At 36.7% G+C, this 23536-nt stretch overlaps 1 protein-coding gene across 2 annotated transcripts in view; it reads right to left on the reverse strand.

The window, feature by feature from the left end:
- Positions 1-12784, reverse strand: part of CAP2 (cyclase associated actin cytoskeleton regulatory protein 2) — a 170079-nt gene extending 157295 nt beyond the window's left edge. The window contains exon 1 of one of the 2 annotated variants that reach the window (XM_044667564.1): positions 12736-12784. The gene's annotated coding sequence lies outside the window, so the exon portion shown is untranslated. Of the gene's footprint in view, positions 1-12278; positions 12335-12735 lie in introns of those variants that run through there. The other variant, XM_044667557.1, reaches the window with a different exon arrangement.
- Positions 12785-23536: the final 10752 nt, after the last annotated feature.

Below are 23536 nucleotides of genomic sequence, written 5' to 3' on the forward strand. Positions count from 1 at the left end.
TCCATATATATATATATATATATATATATATATATATATATATATATATATATATATATATATGTATATATATATAAAATTTTAATGTGCTGTCTTTATCTAACAATGAGTTGACATACTATTGGAGAAACCAGTAGTTTCACTACTGAAATACATACATATTATTATTTTCAATAGAGGACAAAGTGAAGTTCCTAGGTTCTAGAAAGAAAGATAAACTGGTAAGGTGAGTCCAAATGCAACAGAAAAAGCATTTAGTGGGAAGTTTGGTTATCTCATCTTCTAGGAACTTGTGGTAAATATAAACAAACAGACCACCATGAAGATAACTGAAGCTTATTTGCCAGCATCTGTTGTAGAAGATAAAGAAATTAAGCAACTCTGTTAAGTTCTTAGTAAGACTCTCCAAACTGTCACCATATAACTTTATATTCAGTGATTTCAAATTGAAAGTGGACATAAAAGAAGAGTCATTTGTCCTTTTTAGACCCTAATTTCTTTATCTGTACAATTAAAGGTGTCCCTTTCAGCCCTAGATCATATGATCATATGATTCTTTGGCAAAAAAACTGTTGGAAAATACAGTTCAGGATCAATAAAAGACAGGGGTCAAATGTTCACAGACTCCTCAGAAATCTTATAATTATACATCATAGATACTTTCTTTGAGAATCAGTGTTGGAAAATATTGGCCATATGATGTACTGAATAAAATTTTTAAAAATGAAATGGGCCAAATCTACATAGTTAAGAAAGTAGTTATCAAATGTGGCAGTCACCTCAGTAACAATTGAGTGTGGTTCGATTACAAGGTCAAAGTAAATATCAAATTCAAAGAAAAGATAAAGTTGAAAAGAAGACAAAGGGCATAAACAATTTAAGCAGTTGTTGATTATGAAAATGCCAATTTTATCATTATTTCTTAGAAAAGTTTAATAGATGCAAAACTGTTGCCAAAATGAAGATACAAAAAGAGATAACAAACTACTTCATATCAATATGGAACCCAAAGTAAATACTAGTGAAGAGTTTTATATTTTCAAAACATTATGAGAGTTTAGAAGATTGAGAACAGTATTATTTCATAAAACAGCGAAAGGCAGTTGAACAAAAAATCAACCTGTAGGGAATTTTAGAATGAAATTCATATCAATCCCATCTCAATCACTTTGATTTATGGATCAAATTAGAAGGAAAACAATGAATTCTTATGAAATGGAATGAATATCAGAATTTGTAAAATGACCTAATATTAATTTTGATAATGTAATTACTCTACTCGAGATTGACCATCTCATGTATCAAGTGAAACGTCAATGACAGTAAGAAGACAAATTTGGGAAGAGCAGGTATATCTGACCAGGCACACAGAGAGAAGAAATCTATGCCAGAGTTGGCATAATTTTAAAGATATTTAAGTGTTAATTTTGAAAATAATTTTAAAGGCATTTAAGTTATGATTTAGAAAATGTTTCAAAGAACATGATTTTTTAAAGATACATTTTATCGATGTCTTCTTTAATTAACAGAATTGGATTTTTTATTTGTACTTTTAAAAATGAGGAGCTAAATAGTGCAGTAGATACAGTGGTAGGCTTGGAATTAGGAAGACTTGAACTCAAGTCTGGCTTCTTATACTTATAGGTATATGATCTAAGGCAAGTCACTTAACCTTGTTTGCCTCAGCATCCTCATCTGTAAGATGAACTGGAAAAAGAAATGTAAGCCACTTTAGTATCTTTGCCAAGGAAACCACTTACAGGGTTATGAAGAGTAAGACACAACTGAAAAATGACTGAACAACAACAAAAACTTTAAAAAATAAAAGATAAATGAGAGAAACAGAATTAGACAGAAACAAAGAAATGCTGAAATGACACCAGTAACTACTATCGTATACCTACTTTATTGAAATTTTTATAAGAATGATTTATGTAAATGTATTTATCATAATTTTTATTATATCATAAAATTTTATGTGAATATCATAGATATATGCTAAAAATCTGGTAAGAGAACAGGAAAAGTTTTTGTAGACAATTTCTTAGAGCATATCACAAACTTTATAGAATCACAAATGATAGATAGGTATGGAGAAAGAATGGAAAACTATTGATGTAAAAAATTAACAGCAGACTAACATGTAGGACCAAAGGCTGGCCTTAAATAAGAGATTTCTCATGCATTTATTAATACTATACGAATTTATATGACAGGATAAAACTGGGAGACATGTGCCTACCTAAAATTATGAAAGGCATCTTGTATGGAATTAAAAGAGCTTTTATATATATATTCATAATGAGGCTTGCCAAAGTCTTCTCAGTGAAATCCATAATCCTTCCCATGGAAAAATAAAGTGGATGAAAATAAATATTGCCCAGATTATTACATGCAGTTAAACTGACAATACATTAAATTAAAAAAAGGTTGAATTATTATATCAATATATGTACATTGAATCTCAGAATTATTATTGGGGAAAAATTGACTTGGATCACATTTTGGACTTTTTTCAGTGCTATCAATCAGTGGCACAATATCCCATCTCTTTGACAAATATTATCATGGTAATATTATATGATTATCTGAATTATGTACACAATGATTTCATAATAATTACAATTATCATAGACCCAACAGGCAATGGAAGACATATGGATAGTGTATATAGGCTGTAGTATATTTCTACTATTGACCTGCTTTCAAGAAATACTTGAAATCATCAAGAATATATATGCCTAGAAAAAGATTGCTCATATAGTCAGAGTGAAAGAGAACACACAGGAAACTCATATGCTAAATAGATACCTTCAAGGTATTATAAGAAACAGTGAAAAGACCCCTAGTTCATTGAGTTGTTCTAAATAATAAATTTACAAAAAGAATAGATAAGAATACAGGATGGGAAAAAATGAGAATGTGGAAAGATTTGCATTATGTGTCACTGGAAGGAGTACCCACATTGATGCATCTAAGTAAGTTTCTTGAAGGACATTGTGTCTTAAACTTCTTGGCATTCTCTATAAAATTTCTTGCCATAATGATAAGATAACAATTCAACATTTCTGGATCTGTAATTTCATTAATACTTCCTACACTGATGTGGCTTAAAAAAACTTTCATGGACTTCAATGGCTAAAATAAGTCAACACTTATTGATTGAGCCATTGGTTATGAATTTCTCCATATTTAGCTTGGATGTTCCTTGGATAGTCAGTCAACAAACACTTATTAAGCACCTACTATATACTAGTCACCATGCTAAATGATGGGGATACAAAAGAGGTCAAAGATAGTCCCCGCCCACAAGAAAATATTTAAGAGGAAAGACACTAGAGCTAAGAAGAATTGGGAAAGATGTCTTGTAGAAGAGACGTTAGTTGGTACTTAAAGGAAGCAAGAGAAGTAGGTAAGCAGAGTTGAGAAAGGAAAGCATTCCATGCATGAAAGAGAGCCAGAGAAAATGCCCAGATTTCAGAGAATATGTTGTTTGTGGAACAAGAAGAAAGCTAGTGTCACTGGACCAAAAAGTATGTGGTGGAGAGTAAGATATAAGAAGACTGGAAATGTTGGAGAGGCTAGATTTTGAAGGGTTTTGAACACCAGAGGATCAGATGACAGGGACCCACTGGATTTTGCTGAGTATACAAGTGGGTGCCATGATCAGGCTTGTACTTTATGAAAATCACTTTAACAGCTGAATGGAAGATGGATTAGAGTAGGGAGAGAAGTGAGACAGGCATACTCAACTTCAGGATATTGCAAAAGACTAGGAGTGAAGTGATGAGGGACTTCCTTGGCTATAATGTATAAAAGATTATTATTTCACAAAGAACAAATAATTTTTCTTAGTCCTATTGGAAATATTTTATTAAAACTTGTCATCTCAGTGTTAAGTGTGCTATATATCTTGTCTTTGGGGAAATAAAGTATGCTGAGCTTTCTTTAATCTCTAGATTTAGTAACAGTATCATTTTACTCCATCATATCAATTAAACAAAAATTTAATGCCTGATTCAACAAATATGAAAAAAAACTCTAAGGATCAATTCTTAGTTGCTTTGCAAGTTTTGCTTCTGGAGATTTTCAGCAAGTGCCAACATGGTCACTTGACTTAAAATAGCTCAGGTGACGCAGACAGGTCATATGTCCTCCTCTTTATAAATCCCTTATGTTTCTTTTTATGTCTCTGAACTCTCAGTTTCACCTTTGTAATTTGTCCTGTTTTATTAACTCCCTTTTGAGGAAATATCTGAAAGACTTTATGCTCCCTCTACATCTAAAGGATAGATACATAGTATTCATTTATATCATGCTCACATTCTTCCAAAGGCCACCAGAGATGAAAAGGAGGCAATAGATGAGTATATGGGAGAGGGGTAATACAAGAAATAAAAATCTCTGAATTATTTAAGATGTATCTACTCAAGAAAAGGGGCAACTAGGTGGCACAATGGATAGAGAACTGGACTTGGAATCAGGATGACTCATCTTCCTGAGCTCAAGTTCAGCCTCAAACACTTACTAGCAATGTGACCCTGGGCAAGTTGCTTAACCCTATTTGCCTCAATTTCCTCATCTGTAAAATGAGTTAGAGGAGGAAATGGCATATCACTTCAGTATCTTTGCCAAGAAAACTCCAAATTAGGTCACAAAGAGTTCAATGATACTGAAAGTGACTCAACAAAAATAATTTAATGCATCTCTGACTTATTTCATGTGGAAATATCCATTTCTCATCTTCAGTGATTCTTCTTCAAGCTCTCCCAATATGCCAGCGATTTTCCTCTCATTTTTAAAAATATCTAATGAGTACCACTGAAGTCTCAAGTGGTCCATTTGTAATTCATCACTCTCATATGACCAATCCCACCATTTTTTTCTGATCATATATTTCTCTTGTGATAATCTATGGCATTTTTTCTCATGTTATCACGGGATATGTTAAACCTACTTGTACCCACTCTGTCCACCTGTGGCTCGAGAGAACTTTGATTCTTTGGACATTGTGGTGTTCTGATCTTTACAATAATATGGCATCTTTGAGGAGAACATCCAGGTTAAAGAGATAGGTTTCTCTTCCAGAGAACAGAATGGGATTATTGAAAGTGCTGAATGACTTCCCAAATGTTAACTTGTCTTCTGTTCTCTTCCATTCATGTATTCTCATCATTAATAGTGTGTTGCAGTTTCATATGCTAATTAATAGATATAGCTATGTATTTATAACTTTAAAAAATTAAAAAGAGAATTGAATATAGACAGAGGAGCTATAGGATCTATCCATCTTCAGTGAATACCAGGCTAGTCTTAACTAAAATCTAAATATAAATGAGATTGATTTAGCAAACATATCAAAATTTGTACATCCAAATGAGAGCTGTCAGTGAAAGTAGTCACTTGGGAAGACTTATTCCAACAAAGCAGTTACTGCTCAAAATGACTCTGGAATTCTTGTAGTATTACATTCATAGTCAGTTTCCAGGTCCCATGAGAAAACCAGTTAGACTTCACTTTTTACTTTTAAAAAACACTGTTATTACATAGCTTGAGCTTAACTGTAATAGTCTGACATATGTATAGTCTGTTTTTCTTTTTGCCTAGCACAGTTCATGTTAACTAAGTATACGTGGATATTCATTCACAACTTTAAAAAACGAAAGGGAACATGAACTTTATTTATGAGATTTGGTTTCAAATAACTTTTGGCAATTTTGAAAAATAACAGTCTAGAGCAGTGATGGGCAAACTTTTTAAAGAAGAGGCCAAAGGAAAGGAAATGCTCATCTGTCAGTCTGTTTCTAAGGCAACTCTTTTGAAGTTTCATTGTATTGTATTCTACTCATTGTATTCGTCAGATTAGGAATAATGTCCCTGGCCAGACAGAACATTTCAGGCCTCCCATTCCCCATCTGCGGGCCATAGTTTGCCCATCACTGGTCTACAGGAAAAAGCACATAGCTTAGAGTTAGAAGGACTAGATTCAAATAACATCTAACATACTACCCATATGACCACAGGCAAATTACTTAACCTCACAAAAGCTCATTTTCTTAACCAATAAAATTAGGATAATGACAGTAATACACGTGTGAGGAAAAGCCTTTGTAAATCTTAAATCACTAAGAAAATGTGTGTGGCTAATTCTAGGAAAAGGAAATCAATTCTCAGAGAACAAAGACTTTTCACTCCTGAAAATATTCAAAAGTTTCTGAAGGCAAAATCAAAAGAGAAGTTTCAAAAATGCTTTGAGCAATTAGCATGATCTTCCAAGATGACTCCATCTGGACATAAAAGGGAACTGAGTGTACCTAAAAGTATACATTTTTGTTGTTCAGTCATTTCAGGTGTATCTAACTTATCCAACTCTTTTTGCCTCATTTGGGGTTTTCTTGTCAAAGATACTAGAGTGGTTTGCCACATTCTCCAGTTCTTTTTATAGATGAGCAAACTGAGGCAAATAGGGTTAAGTGACTTGCCCAGGGTTACAAGGCTAATAAGAGCCTGAAGCTAGATTTGAGTTTAAATGCTCCCAACTCCAAGCCAGGTGCTTTATCCACTGTTTCACCTACTAGCTCCATAAAGTATGCATACAGAATAGAAAATAAAAAACAAACAAACACTAACTTCTACATCATGAATTTGGCTTTATTAAGACTAAGCAGTTAGGTGGCTTAGTGGATTGGGAGCCAGGCCCAGAGACATGAGGTCTTGGGTTCAAATCTGAACTCATACACTTCCTAGCTGTGTGACCCTAGGCAAATCACTTAACCCTCATTGCCTAGCCTTTACTGCAAGCACTTCTACCTTAGAACCACAAAGTATTGATTCTAAGAGAAAGTACGGGTTTTAAAAAAAACCCAACTAAGTCTTGGCTGTAATAAATATTAAATATCTAATTGGTAATGATTTTCTTTAAGATTCTTAATATTTAGTTACTTGGAGTATGGTACCCAAAATTATAGTGTCCTTTGAGCTGTTTACATCTCACTTATTTCCTATGAGCCAGAGAACTTGTTCTTTCTGCCTATTGGTCCATAAGGTCTTTGTCAATTTGCATTTTGTTTTAAAGAAAGATTGCAATATCTTAATGGCAAAAAGAAAATAACTTGGATAATCTGGATAGTTCTGTCTCTTTCAAGAGTTGTCTAAGAAGCATACATATTTAAAATATTTACATATTTTAAAAAGAAATTATCAATAATGTGGAGTTCATGGTTTAGCACATACTTTTTAAAGGATTTGTTTATTTAAATGTTTTCTGTTGGTGGTGGTCATTAGTAAGTCTATAATAAAATATTGAAAAAAAGGGCAGTCTAAGAAAATTTGAATCAGTTAAGCCCTTTTTCTTGATGCAGTACAAGCAGAGGCATTCAAAACCAATCAACTGAAATAAGACATGCTTTAAAACTGGAATTGTTCTTTTTTTCACATTTCCTATTGTAACAGTTACAATTTCAAGAACCCCAAGAAGGACCTTAATAGCTGTCAGATTTAGAGATCAGTCATTTTTCTGAAATCTCTTCTCATGTCCACTTTCTTTTGTTTTCTTTCCTTCTCTAACTACCCCATAAATATCAAAGAAGTCTTGCACTGGGGGAAAAATGTCACTAAAAGGCTTCTGTGTATGGAAACCAGATATTTATGTCTTAATTTTATGGTTATAAATTTGGGGCTTTAAGCAAGACAAAATAAAAAGAAACCACTCAATCCTCTGATTGGTCATTTCCTCCCTAACCCTCCATTTTAAGGAAACAACCTCACCTTTTTCCTCTTCGATTTTCACTTGACTCTCCAGGATAGTCTTCTCAATGCTATCAACTGAATAGCTTCTCCTTCCCCATCCTTTTCAGCTTTCTTTTATGTATTACCTTCCATTGTTAGAAGGTAGGAACTATCTTTTTTTTGCCTAGCATAGTAGTTGGTACAAAGTAAGCACTTAATAATTTATGTTGATGACTTAAATTCCCTAAATTTGTTGCCCTGAGAGTTTGAATGCTGTCTCAAGCACTTCTTAGCTGTGTGAACCTGAACAAATAATTTCACCTCAGTCTGCCTCAGTTTCCTTATCTGTCAAATGAGAATAATAATAGCCTCTACCTCCTAAGATTGTTATAATGATAAAATGAGATATTTGTAAAATGCTTTGCAAACCTTAAGGTACTGCATAAATGCTAGCTAGTAGCAGAAAGAGCAGTAGTTTAGAAATTCTTTTTCAAGAATAAGTAGTAGGTAAAGTCAAATAATAGGCCTAATATATGGCATGCACAGTGGAAAGAACATGAGGCTTGGAATAAAAAGATCTAAATTGAGTCTTGGCTTTTTCATTCTGTGGGAACTTTGGGACTTTAGTCAAGTAACTTAACATCTCTGAGCCTCTATTTCCTCATCTAAACATTTTTTTAACCCTTGCCTTCCATCTTAGAAGCAATACTGTGTTCTGGTTCCAAGGCAGAAGAGTGTATGGGTTAAGTGACTTGCCCGGGACCACATAGCTAGGAAATGACTGAAGGCAAATCTGAAACCAAGTCCTCCCATCTCTAGACTTGGCTCTCAGCCCAATGAGCCACTCAGATGCCCCCTCATCTCTACACTGATGAAAATAATACTTTTGCTATCCATCTATATGGTTGTTATGAAAATCAGATACAATAATGAATATATAAAGTGCTTTGTAAACCTTAAATAGTCTTAGAAATGTAAGCTATTATTATTTGTATATCTCTTTATACTTTATGAATCACTTATACATATATATTCTATAAAAAGGAGTTAAACTTATTCTGCTTGGCCTTAGGGGGCAGTGGATAGGAGTAGCTTGTTGTAAGGAAAAATTTTCTAACAATTAGAGCTAAGCAGAGGAAAGGGCTTCTTTGGGAAGTAGTGGAACCCCATGATGTTTTATGGAGCAGGGGAACTCATTTGGATATGGATAGAAGATGGGCCTGAAGTCCCTTCCAACTGTTTCATTCTGTTGTTCTTTAAGATCTCCTGTGACCCTTAGAACTGTTAGGTTTGATCAGATGTTAACTTTTATCTTTCAAAAGGAAACTGATGAAATTGTAATGAATCCAAGGGCAGGGACATTGTTCTGCTAAGCACTGCTCTACTTCACAGTAATGACTGAATAATCAATGAAAAAGCCCTAGATCATCAGCTATCGAATGAATTGTTAAGATTTCTGATAAGGAACCTGTTATAGGCAAAAAATTCTCCATGTTTTTGTAGTCTATCTCATGCTTTCAGTTATGGAGACTGATTATAAGGAAAACTTCAGTAGCTTTTATTACTTTCCCATTGGTAAGAAACATGGAAAACCTTAGTGGCTCTTACTAAAGAAAAGGGCTCAACCAAGATCAAAGTCTCTTGGACACAGAAGATCATCGTCAGTAAAGTTCTGTTCTTAGAAGCTATCTGCCTCCACAATTCCTTTAAGAACATGTCTAAATATACTGAATTAACTGTGAAATATTGTCCCTGTAAAAAAAAACTGTAAAAAAATTGTAAAATTGAAATTAGCAAAGTGCCTGGTAGGTAGTAAGAGCTATGTAAATTGGCTAATGTTATTTAAAGTGACTATGTCAAGATTACCGTTTATATCTCCTGTACCTGATCCCTTCTCATTGCTAACAGTTACCACTGTGTTTACTCAGCCCCTCATCATTTATCACTTGTACTATTTTATAATGGCCCTTGGTACTCCTGTCTCAAGCCTCTCTCTATTCTAATTATTCTTCACACAAGTACTAAAATTATTTTTCTTAACTGAATACATGACCATGACACTATTCTGCTCAATAAACCCCAGTTCCTTCCTCCTGATTCTAGGATAAAATATAAATCCCTGTTTCCCTTTTAAAGGTCTTCTCTATATAGTCCAATCTATCTTTCTGGCTTCATTACATACTGCATCCTTTCCAGTAGTCTCTGGTCCAGCCAATCTGGCCTTTTCTCTGTGCCTTTCCAATGGCTGACATACTTGGAACACAATCCCATCTCACCTCTGTCTCACTGAATTCCCTCATTTTATTCAAGAGACAGCTTAAGCACCACTTTCTCCATGAAGCCATTCTAGATCTCACCAAATGCTAATGCCTTCCCTCCCTAATGTGTATTTAATTTTTATTTATTCTATATGTACATTATGTATACATTGTATGTATATGTATATACATACATACATACATACATACATATATTTTTGTCTCCTAAAAATGCAGGGAATGTTTAACTTTTGCCTCTGTATCCCCATATCTAGGTAGAATAGGTATATAATAAATTTTTGCTGATTAAGTCCTTAGAATACAAATAGAATGGGTACTATGGGACTTAGATCTGATCTCTTATCTTTGCTTGAGTGGGGATGAATAGATGAGAAAGGTGCCATAAACATTCAAGTTGGTAAGAGAGTAAAATACTTTGTTTTTTTGTCATTAAAATCAATTAAAATCCAGAGGATCTTATATTAGTTAATAACACATTTTAATATGTTTAACTTAATGTCCTTGGTGTATGTAACTGGAAGAATCAGACTCAGTAAGCCTTTTAAAACTTGATGGTCCAAATTGTACTGCCTGATAAGTGTTCCATAATATTTAACAATTATGCCACCATATATTCCTAATGATTTCACCTTAAGATCAGAGAATTGAATATAGTCAATAGAAGCCAGATCACTTTCTTTTGATTTCTCACAGCAAACTTTTCTTTTCTTCTGGTTCTTTAAAATCATCAACATGAAACACTGAAGTCTATTTATGTGGGTTGTTTTGGTTTCAGAGTGGTTGGGGGAATTATTCCCCTTTGGTATTACTTTAAAAGGATGCAAGAGATCTAAAGGGGAGTCAATTCTATCCCCACCCTTACTAGGATCTAACAGCCAAAAGAACATAGAACATACATTTTCCTATTGGATTCTTAACATTAACCAAGATATGGCTTATTTTCATAATTAGTTTTACATTAGAACTACCCCCCCCACCTGAAGACCTTAAAATAACTGCAAAAGACAAGACAATTTGTTTTATTGATATAGGGAAATGATAATTCTGGTCAACTACTGTGCATCAATGGAATGGGAATCAAAATCCTTATAATTATACTACCAAAGATACTCCATTTTGTGTAAGTAGCAGGATTAATTTCCCTTTGGAGGTTTGGTTCTAATCATAGTTTACATTCTAAAACACTTTATTAATGATATTTATCTATTAACATTGGTTTCTGGACCCAGATACTATGACATCCAGTATGACATTCACCATCTAAGTGATGTCCATAGGAGGAGAGATTGCTCCATTAACATCAGCACCCCTGGACCAAAAGCATCGCAGATCCAGTGATGTGCTGTTTTTTTCCTAGCTTTCCTTCAATGCCACAAATGCTTTTCTTTCTTCGATTTTTTGTAAAGTGAATCTTTCCTCAAGTCCAGTCTGGAAGATAAATCAATCCCAGGTTCTTATCTCCTCTCTCAAGAGTATGGTTGTTATTATTCTTCTCCCCCTCAGATTTATTCAGAGGATTTTGTTTTTCCTTATCAAGCTCCAAGCACTGAATGTGTGAGCTCCCATAAAGTTAAAAGTTGAAAGATAAGCCAAGAAAGCCTGTAGGCCCCAAAACGCAACACACTACTTACTCCACCCCTAGGTGCTTTCCGCCCCTCCAAGAACTCGCCGGGTGTGAGGGTGTGCGAGCGAGTGTTAGGGGTGGGCGGGGAGGGCAGGGAGATGCCGGGAGGCAAAGAGGAGATGACCCAGATAACGAAAGTGGACGCTTAGGGATGCACTCCAGTGTGCTCACTTCCCCGCCACCCAGCCGGCAAATCTTTGCCCCTTTCCACATCATCGCGCGGACTCAGGGCTAACCTGACCACACAACCAACGCCCACTGCTCGCCTCCCACTCATCCAACCCGATTTGTTCACCTTCCCTGCACCTCTCACGCTAAAATGTCTTCTCACCACGGAGGGCCCCTCTGCACGCGAGCACACACACATCCACGCGCACAAATACAATCGCACACATAAATACACGCGCACACACACGTGCACACACGCACGGGTACCCTTTAGGATCCAGACCAGGCTGAAGTCTCTTTATTCACCTAACAACCCTCCCTCGCAGCCCCTTCCCCAACCCCACCCAATCCCCAGAACTTCCAAAGGAGGCGGCTCGCCGGCATCCCGGCCCCCGCCCACGCTACTGCCCCTATCCCTCTCTCCGTTCCCCTCCCTCCCCGCCCCCTTCTTTTCCAAGTCTGGCTGGTGCTTGAATTACCTGTTTTGTTGACCTGGAGTCTTTTCCTCAGCAAGGAAAATGCGCGATCGGGTGCTCCGTCCCCCCTCCTCCTCCCTCCCTCCTCCTCCCTCCTTGCCTCCACCCGCTGGCCGCTCCTCCTCCGGCTCCTTCTCTCCCCCCTCCCCCTTAATAAGCGGCGATGTCAGTCACTCAGTTCCCAGGGAGAGTCGCCGCCAGCTTCCGGGATCTCCAAATACAGACAAGTTGGAGGAAGGCAGGAGGAGGGGAGGGGGGAGGAACAGAGGCAGAGGGACAGAGCCAGAGCTGGGGATGGAGGGTGGGGGTGGAGTGGGAGGGAAGGAGAGAGAGGGGGATGGGAGCAGGATGGAGGGAGTACCAAAAAAAAAAAAAAAAAAAAAATCCAAAACAAATCGCCAATATATCAGTCTACACCTCCAAACAATCTAGTCTATGAAAGGACAGTGATTCTACTTACTGCCTCAGTTGTGAATAGGCAACGTCGCAAAGATGTCCTTGGAAAGATTCAGAAGTCTCTCAGCTAAAGGTTAGAGGCAAAAGAGGAGGAGCCACCAAAGGTGGGTGGAGAGGAGTCGGGCTTCCACTTTGCTTTGGAGACGAGGGACAAAAACATGTTTCCCCCTATTTTAGGGAAGGCTGAGTTTTCTTGGGAACACTTTCTAGGCTTATAATTTCAGGCCTGCTTGCTGAATGCCACGCGGGATACTTCGTCTTCCTAGTGCCTCTGCACTGTTTATCCGTTATTCAGTGCCTCCTCATCTTCATCACTTAGCATTCTTTTTTCCTTTCCCCAGGTCCCTCCAGAGCTTTTGCTCCCTTCCACATTGCTTTTTATTTATCTTTTTATATATACTTATGTCCCTGTCATCTTCCCTGACAGAATGTAAGCTCCAGAGGGCCAGGGCTTCTCATTTTTGTCTTAAATTCTTGTCAATTGGAAAAAAACTTTGTTAAAGCTCCTACTTCGTGCAAAACACAGCAAAGACTCTTAGTAAATATAAAGATGAGACAACATCCATACCTTCAGGAAACTTACTGTTTAGCAAGGGAATATAAGGTGCACATTCAATGATTATGTAAGATATACCATACTTTAGTTCTTCACAATTCAATAGATATTTATAAGCACCTACTATAGGTCACCTACAATGAACAAGATACTGTATTAAACACTGGGAATCTAGTGGAAAGGAAGGATAGAAAGGATACATCCTGATATTAATGAATTTAAGACATAATGAGGGCCTTTAAAGCCCTTTCCAGCTCTAGATCTCTGATCCTAAAAATAGTAGCTAGCATTGATATTGAGCTTTTAAGGTGTGCAGAGCACTTTAGATGTTATCCCATTTGATCCTTACAATAACCCTAAAGATAGGTACTATTAGATCCTTATTTTACAGATGAGGAATTGAGGCTATGAAAGGACTTTTGATACTAAACAACTTTGTTACAAGGGAGAGTAAGATTAGTAGGAGAGGTACTTGGGAAATTTGCTGAGAGTTAAATCACTTTTTTGCTAGGAGAGGGCAAGAAAGCTTTCATGGAGAAGGTGAATCTGGACTTTCAAGGAAGAGAGCAATGACAAGAACAGGAGATGATAAGAGAGATTCTCTTTCAGTTTTGGAGGATAGCATGAACAAAGGGATATAGTTGGGAAAGGCCAGGACATGAATAGTGGACAGAGAGTAGTCTAATTTGGTTGAACCTTAAAATAAATGGAGGTTAGTCACCAGAGGTACTGCCTTCACTAATGCATATTACAATTCATTTCGTGCCTTAGTAGATAGATTTATGAGTTACTGTGGCCAAAAATATTCATCATCACATGGTCAGACCACTGACTTTTATATCTTGTATCTTAGGCTATGGTCACTTTGTCGGTCACCAGCCTGCATAAGGCCCTGCCAGAGCTTGAGGTCTGTTAGCATAGAGTTCCAGAATTTAGGATCACCTCTGAAAGAAGGTAAGTCGTTAGAGTTGTAGATTATGGTGAGAAGATCAGGTAACTGAGGAGGAATATTAATGGTTATTTCTTCTAAGAATATTAGGAACACTAAAATTCTCAAACCGTGGCTTGCAAAGAATAACAAAGACACACAAAAGGAGAATTTTAAAAGCTATATTGGGGCCAAGAGAAAGAACCACTGCTAAAGTTGGATAAGGGAAGGGAATGGAATAAGTATCTATCAAGCACTTTCTGGTACTATGCTAAGCACTTTACAAATATTATCTCATTTGATAAGATAATAATGCATAATGAAAAAGGCACAATTACACAATCACAAGATGCTCCTATTTTTTCTGTTAAGGAGAATGCTATGCAGTTTGAGAATGAAAATAAAGAAATTGAAAACCAAGTACATAAGACATAAATTGAAGGTGAGTAAGAGTGCACCTAGCTTCCCTTAATGAATTCAAATTGCTAGTTCTGGAGGAACTGAAATAACTCAGGGTACTGAAATAAAATGCCGAGTTTCCGTAGATAACTTAAAAAATTGTAAACCAGGAGACTTGCCACATGATTGGAAATAGGTAAATGTGGTCCTGATTTTCCAAAAAGGGGGAAAGGTATGATTCCTGGAAAAATTGTAGAACATGTTATTAAAAGGATATTTTGTGAGCACTTAAAAAAGGAAGTGATCATTGAGTAAGCATGGGTTTATCAAGAACAAGTCATGAGAAGCTAATCTCATTTCTTTTTTTGACATGATTACTAAGGAAATGCCATAGACATACTATACCTGGCTTTTAGCAAAATATTAATAATGTCTCTCATGATATTCTAAACCATAACTTGATTCTACCATTCCCATATACCTATTGCCCTATATCCCTATTCCCCTTCATGGCCATTCTTGAAAAAGTTGTCTGTCTCTTGTGCCTCTAATTCCTCTCTCATTTTCTTCTAAACTTCTTGTAATCTAGCCTCTGGTCTCATTATTCAACTAAAACTGACCTCTCCAAAATAACTAATAATTATTTAATTATCCAATCAAAAGGACCTTTCTCAGCCCTCATCTTTGACTTCTCTGCAACATTTGACATTTTTGATTACCTTTCCTCCTGCATTCTTTCTTCAATATAGATTTCTGTGATACCACTCTTTGATGATTCTCCTTTGCCTAACTTCTTTTCAGTTTCTGTTCCTAGTTATCTATCTATGTCATACCTACTTACTGGGGGTGTCTTCCAGCTCTCTCTCCTGCAGTGTCCTCTTTTCTTTTCACCTTATACTTTATCACTTGGTGATCTCATCATGTGCTCAATTTGTTACCTTGATCTTAACAGAGATGTTTGGGTAGCTGAAGAGATGACCGGAAACTAGAAATCTGCAGGACTCACTCCTCCCACACACATAGTGAGTAGGGAGGGGTGGGTGGGTACTCCTTACTCTCACCCCTCCCACCAAGCAGTTGGAAATCAGTTGGAAATGGAGGCAGGACTGATGTCTTCTGGCCAGGCTCAGCAAGGCAAATCTCTAATGATATTCACTTTCTCAACTTATATTCCTCACAGGTTTGACTGAGGGACAATAGGAGAAGCTTGATGTCTTGTAGTAATTAGGGACAGATGAATTTAACTTGTATGGGCTGGACAGCTGAAGGAAACTTAGCTGAAGTTGGATGTAAGTGTTCCCAGAATAATAAACAGGCACTGCTCCCATAAGATGAAGGTTTTACTGATAAAAGAGGAAGGGAGGTTTTTTAGGTATTAAGATAAGATCTGGGAAGCCCAGAACTGTTTGATAGAAACAGCCTCCCACCCCCAGTGGCAGACTTTATTTCTAGCTTGTCCTCAAAGCTTATAATTATCACTTCAAATATCTAAATAACTAGATAACAATTGTGCTGTTGCTAGAAAGGTCTAGTTCAGCTAAACAGGCAAACTGCAAAGAAGAACCAAAATGGCTTTTTCCCCAAATGGCCTCAAAAGCAATTCCAAAACCGGGAATAGCAAACAGAGAGATCTGCTCACCTCAACCCCCAGGAAAGAACTGTTTAACTGCTTTCAAAATGTCCCTTTGCCCAGAGTTCTCTGGGGGGGGGGGTCCCCTGGAATTCTGGGTGAGGCTTGACCCTGTATCTTGCAGGAATTCCACCCTGCCATTTTCCATGTTGCACAATTATCATCTCTATACAGATAACCCCAAGATCTATATTTCTAGCCCCTTGCTCCCTCTGGACCTTCAGTCACATATCACCAACAGCTTCTTGGAGATCTTAAACTGAATGGCTTCTAAACTACTCAAACTCAATATATCCAGAAAACATTATTTTCCACCTCAAATCCTTTTCTAGACTTACCTGATAACCACCATCTTCTCACTAACCAAGGCAGAAGTAACCTTAGTGTCATCTTTAACTTCTTACTCTGCCTTACCTCACATAATCCAATCCAATGCTAAGTTTCATCAATTTTACCTTCACAGTCTCTCTAGCATACACCCCCTTCTCTCCATTAATAAAGCCATTCCTCTAGTTCAAGCCCAGTCACTTCCTTCTTAGACTATTATAATAGCATTCTAACTAGTCTCCTTATCTCATATCTCTCAATAATCCAATCTATTCTCAGTTGTCAACATGACTTATATGTCTTAAAAGTGTATTATTCTAGGTGGCTCTGTGGATTGAGAGCCTGGTCTAGAGATGGGAGGTCTTAGATTCAAATCTGGCCTCAGAAACTTCCTTGTCCTGTGACCCTAGGCAAATGGCCTAACCTTCATTGCCTAGCCCAGTGACATCAAACCTTTTAGAGACTGAGAACTAGGACCCTTCCCTCTACCAAGTGCTAGGCACACCCTGCCCCACCTTTATCCCACGAAAGGGAGGGAGTAAAGGATGTCATTGGGAAGGGTGGGTGAAGTGAGGAATATCCTGAGCTAAAGTAGAGAGGGGGAGTGGAATAGCCTGAGAATTCCACTCCCCTTGAACTCTGCTGCCTTTGAGCTGCCCACCTCACTCCCTGTGTGCTCCCACTGAGCTGCTGAGCAAAGGGAGGGGGACAATGGGAAAAAATGTCATCAGGCACAATGGAGAAGGGGAGGGGAGTAGCTCCACCCCAAACCCTCTATCTGGTAACCAATTTGGCAGGGGGGGGGGGGCAGCCATGTGCCCACAGAGAGAGCTCTGTGTGCCATAGGTTCACCATCACTGGCCTAGCCATTATTATTCTTCTGCCTTTGAACCAATACACAGTATTGATTCTAAGATGGAAGGTAAGGGTTTAAAAAAAAAAAAAAAGAAAAGCATATTATTCTAAAATCTATTCCCCAGTGGATAATTGGGCTAAGGATATGAAAGGTAGCTTTCAAATGAAGAAATCCAAACTATCAAAAATCATATTAAAAATGCTCCAAATTATTAATTATAGAAATACAAACTAAAACAACTTTGGGGTTCTATCTCCTACAAGACAATAATAATGAATGTTGGAGGAGCTTTGAGGAAGCAGATACATTAGTACAATAGAACTATGAATTGGTCTAACCATTCTGGAAAACAATTTGGAATTATGCCCAGTAAGTTACCAAATTTTGCATATCCTTCAACCTAGCTATATAACTACATAATTACTAGGCCCTATATTTCTGCTCCCCACTACAATTCAACACAAAAGGTTTTATACTCACAAATATACTTATAGCAACTCTTTTCATCATAACAAAAAATTGGAAAGTAAGAGAAACTTTCTATTTTGGAATGACAAAACAAATTATGGCATATGAATATGATGGAATATTATTTGGCATAACTAATGATGGAAAAGACAATTTTAGAGGAAACTAGGAAAACCTTTGAACTGATGCAGAATGACAGGAGAAAATTTATATAATGATAATACCATTATAGGGAAAAATGACTTTAGATTTTAGAACTCTGATCAATGTAATAATAAATCACAAATCCAAAAAATTAAAGGTGAAACACCCCACTCACTTCCTGTCAGAGAAGTGATTGACTTAAAATATAGAAAGAGATACACATTTTTGGACATGGACAATGTAGGAATTGCATATTAAGGATTTTTCTTTAAATTTTGATTAATGGCAAGGGGTAGAAGATAGATTAATTTTAAAAACTGCATTAACTGAAATATAAAAAATTGAGTAGAGGTCTTATCCTTTTACTCTCTTATTTAGTGAGTCCTAGTGGCTCCCTATTGCTTTTATGTTAAAAAAAAGTTCACTGTCATTTAAAGTTTTTTATATCCTGTTATGTGCTTTCTACCTTAACAGTATTTTTATACTTTTGTACTTTTAAAAAAATCTCTTCCACACATTCCATAGTCTAACTTTCCTGGCTTACTTGTTATTTCTTAAACTTAACTCATCTCTACTAGTTACCTCCTGTTAGGGTTCAAATGGGTGGCTACCAAAGGAGCACATGAGACAATGCAATCAAAGCAGGAGAAAGCTTTATTACCAGTGAGCGCTGGGGGAACTCAGCAAGAGAGTCCCATGCATTCAGAGGAGTGAATTTATATGTTTCGGGGCTGGGAGACAGGTACAGGTGTCTTGGAGCTTGATAATAACAAAACATTCCTTGGTGGGAGTGTTGAGTGTTGATACCTCCAGATACCATGGAAACCTTACTGTCCGGGGTTCGGCTTTAGGAGTTAAAACTATTCTATTAAGGGAGTAGTGGTACTGTTCGGTAGAGCATGATGCTGTCAAGGTATGAGCCAAGTTATGAGCTATGAGTCTCTGGTAGCTACCCTGCTCAACAGAGCATAGTGTTGTCAAGCTATGCACTCTGAATCTCTATTTTTTTGGTTACTACACTCCCACATCTGGAATACTCTCCCCCTCACCTTTGTCTTTCAGTTTCCTGACTAGCTTCAAGATCTAGCTTAAATTCCAATTTCTGCAGGGGATATTTCCTTGTCCCACCAAATGCTAATACTTTTCCTCCTTTCAGATTATCTGTCATTTCTTCTGCATATATATCTTGTAAACCTAATTATTTACATGGAGTTTTTCTTTTTAGACTGTAAACTCCTTTGAGAGAAAGGAATATTTTTGCTTTACTTTATATTCCCACTGCTTTGTAAAGAGCTTAGCACATACTAAACTCATATAAATAAATACTTGTTGACTGACTGATTATACCAGATAGAAAGATGTGAGACATATGATAGTTGATAATATGGTTTCTGTACTGGTTGAAGGACTAGGTTCTATGAAAGGAGTCTCCAGTAGAATGCTATAGAAATCTATGTGCTTTATCAATAATAAATGAAAATATAGGTGGTGTACTTATTCTTTGCAGCTTCATGAAGCTGGTGGGGAACACCAGCACATTTGATGACAGGATAGGAGTCTAAAAAAGTTGCTAATGGCTAGAATTATGGACAAATTAAATAATAGGGGCAAGTATAAAGTCTTACAGTTGGAATGATCCATGGATGGGCAGTAATTTATATGGGAAAAAGTGAATTGCAAGCTTTTTATGAAACAATAGTGAAACCTGACATCCTCAAAAGATAACTCATAGAAACTTAGTATCCAGGAAGAAGGAGGTTAGCATCAAGAAGGAAGTGGTTAGCATCCCTTGGAAGAGAACACTCCACTTCTGGGAACACAGTAGTAAGTGTGGTCATGTCAACATGGAATCTAGAAGCCTCCAAACTTGAGGCTTTCATCTTCAATATAGCTAAACTGGAGGTCATCAAATCTTACTAGGCTACAAGTTTGGGAGCTTCTAGATTCCACGTTGACACATTAGAAGCCCTCAAACCTGTACCTAGTAAGATTCCACGTTGACAGTCATTTCTAGAGAAGGCCAACCAAGATACTCAAGGGACTTGAAATCATTTCAGACTACTATACTACTGGGCTCATTGAGAAACACTTATAAGGCTCCCACAAGGTTCCTGGACATTTAAAACTTTTCCCTGAAGGGTTTTAACTTGTTTTCAGTGCTTTTCTTTGCTGTTTGGTGTTTTTTTCTTTCCTGTGTTTTTGTTTTGTGATTGTTATTGTTAAAATCTTGTTATAAACCCAGAGTATAAGCCAATCCACTGTGGCTTATTACTATTATAATAATACTATTAGTGTAAGTCCATTAGTAGTAACAGCTATTATGGAGGAAATTGTGGATCTCTGTGTCTATTATATGTGGAAGATGTTTTATTTTATTCCTTACCTGGTGTTTTTTGGTATACCGAAATATATTAAGTTGTTGTTGGATTTTAAAGCAATAAGACTGGTATGGGAAATAACTTTACTGGATATGGTGGCACATACAGCAGTGCTACTCTTGTGTTGTTACACGTTGTACTATATAAGATGGATGGTAAAATGCATGACGCATACTGTTAAAGTTATATGTATATGGTATTATAGGGAGTCAGAGTTGAAAGTTATGATGAGGCTTTTGCAGATCCAAGTTAATAATGAATTATATATGAAAAAGGATAAATTTTTGGACAACGGTTGTAGTCAAGCTCCCAGTGCAAATGTATGATATTAAGGTTTCTGAGGATACTAGGCAGAGAAAGAACTAAAAGCCCAGAGTAATAGTGACACCTCAATTAATCTTTTTTAGCTATGAGATCTTCTGATAGTGCAAGACAATGGTATTTTCTACATAAAACAGCATACCAATTTCAGAGCTGAGGATGTTGAGGATATCAAGCAAAAATCTCCCAAATACAATGATGACCCTGGGAAATTTGTAAAGATCTTGAAGTCATTTATTAAGACCTGTGACCCGGACTTTGCAGAGTTTTGGTTTATCTTAGGAGAGTTGATGTCCAAGCATGACTGCCAAAAATTCATTGAGGAAACTAGGAACACTCAGGGCCCAACATTATGGCCTGAGAATTGGGGAGAATTGGATCTGAATTCAGTGCCAACTTACTAGATGTTAAAGGGGGCAAGAAAATAATTTCTGAAGGCATTAGAAAATAACTCAAGGCACCCAAATGCATGGTCTAAGTTTGAGAAGGTCAGGCAAACAAGTCAGGAAATACCTGCTACCTTTCTCGACCGAATTATTGAAACTATGGAAGTTTATTTAGGCCTGAGTATATTAGATGATACCACTATAGAACATGTCGAATGCCTTTTTGTTAAGGATGCTGTTCCCCAAGTAAGGAAAATTTTCAGTGAAAATTGTCCTGATTGGGAACTCTTTAGCCTAGATGAACTTAAACAAAGGGCTACATATGTCTTTGCCCAGGAGAAAGATAAGATAAATGATGAGAAGGATGCATTAATAGATAGTCTCAAGAAACAACTTAGGGAAGCTAATACTAAGGCCAATGAAAAGGCGATCAATGAAATTAAGGCAGTGGCTGCACTGAGGGCATCTGAGAGGAAAAGTAATAACAACTATAGAAGTACTGCCAGTGTAATTACTAGATACCAAGGGCCTAGGAGATGTTACCTATGCAATAAGGTTGGACATCTTGTGAAAGAATGCAAGTTTAGAGGGCAATTTAATAGACAGAGATTTGATAATAGATATAATGGGTATAATAATAATGGTAATTATGGTTATAGATGGAACAATTGGAATAATGGCAATAATAATTATGGATTTAATGCACAAAATAGTTTTCAGTGTCAGAATACTTGCTGTCAGTTTCAAGCTCCCAATATGGCAACAATGCAGGATTATATAAGAGCTGGAGAGTGACTGAAGTACAGCTATGTTGGCCAAGGAAATGTTAATCAGGGTAACCAGAATGGAGGGACAGCTTCATTATGAAGGTGTGCCTGAAATTCAGAAGTAATTAATAAAAAAAATAGGAATAAAGTGAATATTGATGAAATTGTATGTGTTAAGGATAATGATAATGTAATTGTGAATAATGTTAATGATAATTTGAATGAAATTAATGATAGTTTAATCAATGTAAATGATAATTTAAAGGGCATTAATGATACTTTAATTGGTGCTAGTGCTAAATTAACTAAATTAAGTGATGTTATTAATGATAGTGGTAATTTATCTACTGTTATTAGTAATTTACCCACTGGTAGTAGTGATTAAACTAGTGTTTGTAATAATTTGATTAAAATGGATATTAGTTTATTTGGTGTTGATAATAATTTGACTAGTGGTGTAAATAATTGTGACACAGGAGCCAGTAAAATGGCTTTGCAAAGTTTTCCTGAAAATTATAGATCTGTTGGTACGATGGATGTGGTTGGTGCTGCAGGCATAACTCAGAAAGTAGCTAAATTACAACCAAAAATGATAACTCTTAGACCCCTTTCCATGGAGCATGCTTTCCTTTATATACCAGGATGTCCCATGAATCTTTTAGGCAGGGATTTGTTGTGTAAATTGGTCCAGGTTGCTTCTTCTTTGATGACTTCAGGATAACAGGAGCTAACTCCTTGGATAGCCAATAATCCAAGAGATAACAGGTAGGGAAAAGTGCCTGCAAACTGTCCACCAGAAAACAGACACTATCCACTACCAAGGGTTGTCTTGAGAGATGTTGTTTTCAAGCTTCTCTAATCCCAAAGATCCCAAGCTCATGGAGTCACTGCTGGCTGGACTTCTCCTCCAAACCCCTCTCATACCAGCAATGATAGTTTCCCTCCTCCCCCAGTTGCATTCCAATACAGAATGCTCAAAGCTGACAGCCAAGCTCCTATAGATGTCTATTCTATTCCCTAAGTTACTTCATTACAAAAGATAATTTCCAACTGCAGAGTTTGGAGGAGAATTTATGAAAGGTGTGGTATTTGAGTTTGGACTATGAAAGATAGATAAGATTTCAATACATATTTGGATTAGAGGAGGTGTAAGGGAGGAATTGTAGGCATAGGGAATGGCATGAGCAAATGTAGGTAGGTGAGAAAAAATGGACCCATTCTAAAATAGTAGCTATTACTTGGGAAATTATTTGTGGCCTCTTTTCTCCATTAAAGGAAAAGGGAATTATATCAGTATAGATGAATGAATTCCAGAAACTCCTTTAATTCCAGGAAGATTCCCATCAGCATGAATCTATGTGCTTTTATAGTATTTTTCTGCAGAGCTGGGGTAAATGGGGCTGGCTGGAATGGAGAGTCTGTCAGAGGGATCCAAAAATGGGAGAAATAATAATAACAACTTACATTTCTAGTTATGAAATGTTTTGTAAATGTTCTCACTCCTTTACTGTGTAGGGTAAGGTTGACAACTATTATTGTTATTTCCTTTTTGCAAATAAACTGAAGCTCAGGGAAGAGAAACAGGAAGATATATTATATAACTACAATAGCTCTAACTTGACCAATTCAACCTGGTGCTGATAAA

The sequence above is a fragment of the Gracilinanus agilis genome, chromosome 1, assembly GCF_016433145.1.
Source record: "Gracilinanus agilis isolate LMUSP501 chromosome 1, AgileGrace, whole genome shotgun sequence".
NCBI classification, from domain to species: Eukaryota; Metazoa; Chordata; class Mammalia; order Didelphimorphia; family Didelphidae; genus Gracilinanus; species Gracilinanus agilis.